General features: G+C 37.3%; 1 pseudogene; it reads right to left on the bottom strand.

Moving 5' to 3' along the window:
* Window positions 1–431: 431 nt before the first annotated feature.
* LOC132227093 (large ribosomal subunit protein uL23-like) lies at window positions 432–856 on the bottom strand (annotated as a pseudogene).
* Between the last annotated feature and the right edge of the window lie 2,405 nt (window positions 857–3,261).

Here is a 3,261-nt window from a genome sequence, read left to right as displayed (position 1 = left end):
TGTGGAGACAATAATGCCTGCACAAGGTACAACGGAAGTACATACAGGGTACCCAACCCAAACTTGGTGAGTGGTTGCTACCTTTTGGTAAAGCAAAATGTGAGGCCGAGATCTGAAGGATGAGAAAGTGGGAAAAATGTCCAGACTGAGACAAGACAAAGCTTGGAAGTGAAAGAGCAAACAGGGCACTTTTGAAACATTGAAAGTTTAATATGGCTGCAGCATGAAGTGGCCATAGTGAAAACTGAGCCTGTAGTGGTAAGATCATGACATGAGTTGAGACCAGTTGATGAGCTAGTGATTAAGTACTGAAGATATGTTTTGGTTGATTTTATTTTGCTTCGATATTTTATTATTATTATTATTATTAATTTCTATTATTATTTTGCAGTGTAAAAATTTCTATTTAGAATTAGCCAGCGGGACTCAGTTTAAATGATCTCAATTTTGTTGGCAACATCCAACTCATCATAGTCAGGAGCCAGTTGAACATAGGCTTTCTTCTCTCCATCAGGTCTGATCAGGGTGTTGACATTGGCCATGTCAACGTCATAGAGCTTTTTTATAGCCTGTTTGATCTGGTGCTTGTTGGCCCTGACATCCACAATGAACACCAGTGTATTGTTGTCTTCTACCTTCTTCATGGCTGCCTTGGTAGTCGGGGGAACTTGATGAAGTTGTGGCCAAGCTTGTTTCTTCTGAAGGCGCTCTTCCCAGGATATTCAGGCTGCCTTGGGAGCTGCAGTGTCTTCTGCCATCGGAAGATGGGTACAGTGAGGATCATTTTTTGTGTGTGGCTGTGGACACCTTTCAGCACTGTTTTCTTTGCCTTCAAAGCCTTTGCTTTGGCTTGGCTTTGGGAGAATCAGGGAAGGTTTGGGGACATGGAACTGTGGCCTCCAGGTGCATGTATCTCTTCAGAGTCCATGACTGGGTTGTCCCCTTCCTTCCACAATCCTCTTCAACTGGAGCCCAGCCCATGCTGTTGGGCCCACCTGTGCCCCAGCATGGCTGAAAGTATTTTGCTTTGATTTTAACTGGGTCAGATGAGCCCTTTTTTATTTTTTTATTAAGTTTTATTGGTGGTGACATTGGTGAACATGAACATATAGGTTTCATGTGTGGATTTCTAAGTTACAAAATCTGCATATAGCACCATGTGCCCACCACCCAAAGTCAAATCTTCTCCTGTCACCTCATATTAGGACCCCTTTTCACCCCACCCGCTTCCCTCTGGAAACCACCACACTGCTGTTTGTGTTCATAAGTTGCAGTTTTATATCCCACATATGAGTTAAATCATATGATTCTTAGCTTTTACAATGGAATACTACTCAGCCATAAGAAAGGATGGAAATAGCGTCATTTGCAACAACATGGATGGACATTGAGAGCATTATGCTAAGTGAAATAAGTCAGACAGAAAAGATTAGCCCTTTAGAAAGATGGATTATGCTGCAGGTTGGGGAATTAAATGAAGGAGAGTTAAGCTGGACTCCAACAAACCAATGAGAGACAACTTCAGTCAATGAGATGAGATCTGAAGGTGGGTGAACTAATGTAGTAGAAATCAAATATGCTGGTTTCTCCTCAGGTTGCAGAAATCTCTCATCTTTCCCCAAGGATCTTATTTATAGTTACCATTACTCACTGTTCACTTATCACATGGCAAAGGTTTCTACTCCTTGGCTAAGTTTTTGTTCCTTGCTTTTACTTACTTGAATTTAGATTTGTTTTTTAAAAATTTGTTTCAAATATCTTTCAAATCAAAATGAAAAACTATCATGAACAATGTGGAACTACAAAGTATAATCAGAGATGGGTATGAGTGTCATACTTGTATTGACAACCAAGAGAAATACAGCATTTGTTGTAGCTTGCAAGTCTGGCTGATTGGCTTGGAAAAGTTGTTCTCATGGTCTTTAAATTTCAACAGCTACTGAGCAACATTAACACAAGGCAACTTTTTCACACATCTACTCTTTAATCTACCTGACAAACTTACATGTTACATTTTTATTGCTTTATAGGGTGTATAACTTTATATAATAAATATAAATTTTCAAAACACTAGGTGCTCCAGGGTTATATTTATGCTAAAAGAACAGGGTCATCAAGGTTATACCAAATGGCTTGATGATGGATTACCCTAGACAGCATTTCCCAAAATCTTTATACAGTATGTCACAAGCAGGTCAAAGATCATGTTACTCTTCTCCAGGGCACTCTATCTTGAGATGTCCACTCTGACTCTGGGTTATACACCAGAAGAAGGCAAGAGCGTTTACAGAGGTTTAATAGTCACATGAAAAGTCCTAAGAATGCAGGCACCTAAACTGCAACTGCAATGTTGCCTAAGAACCTAGCAACATAGCATCAAATCAAAGGCAAGCTAAGATCTAAAATAACAGAATGGCAAATATTAAGGGAGGTGGGCCTCCGTGGTTTGGCAAAATGTAGAGAGTGCCTTCAATTTTCTCATTACCTACAGAAAGCAAAATAGTTATTTTTGCACATGAGGAAATAGTGCTAACAATGTTTCTTTCCTTTCTAAGAGTTATTGTTCTTTCTATGGACTACTCTTTTTGCCATGAGGTAGCATGATCTCTCCCTTCTAATAATTCCATATGATTTAAAGTTTCTCCACATTAAACTTTATGCTTTAATGTTATTTATAAATTAATTTTGAAATTAAAGTAAAAATATTGAGATTTATTCATCTCATTCATTTCAATAGAAAATGAATGAGATAGAAAAATGTAATATTTTAAATATATTTTGGCAAGCTATTTTTTCTTTAAGCACCAGGTGTATGTCAAGAATTTTATCTCCTTTTTGCAGATAAAAATACTGATACTTTGAGGTTAGGGAAGTTTATAAAGATTATAAATATGCTAACAATCGTGCAAAGATTAGAAGCAGAAATGTCTGCAATTTGAACATAGTTCTATTAACAGCTACTCTATTGTACATTATAATTAATTTTTTAAACTGTATGGGAGAACATATTTGGCAATGATGCATCTGATAAAGGTTTAATATCCAAAATATATAAGGAACTCATACAATTAACAAAAGGAAGACAAACAATCCTATTAAAAAATGGGCAAAGGACCTAAATAGACACTTCTCCAAAGAAGACATACAGATGGTCAACAGACATATGAAAAAATGTTCAAAGCCACTTATCATCAGAGATGTGCAAATTAAAACAAAAATGAGGTATCACCTTACACCTGTCAGAATGGCTACCATCAACAA

Source organism: Myotis daubentonii, chromosome 1 (genome assembly GCF_963259705.1).
Source record: "Myotis daubentonii chromosome 1, mMyoDau2.1, whole genome shotgun sequence".
NCBI classification, from domain to species: Eukaryota; Metazoa; Chordata; class Mammalia; order Chiroptera; family Vespertilionidae; genus Myotis; species Myotis daubentonii.
This window is presented reverse-complemented; position numbering and strand designations above follow the sequence as displayed.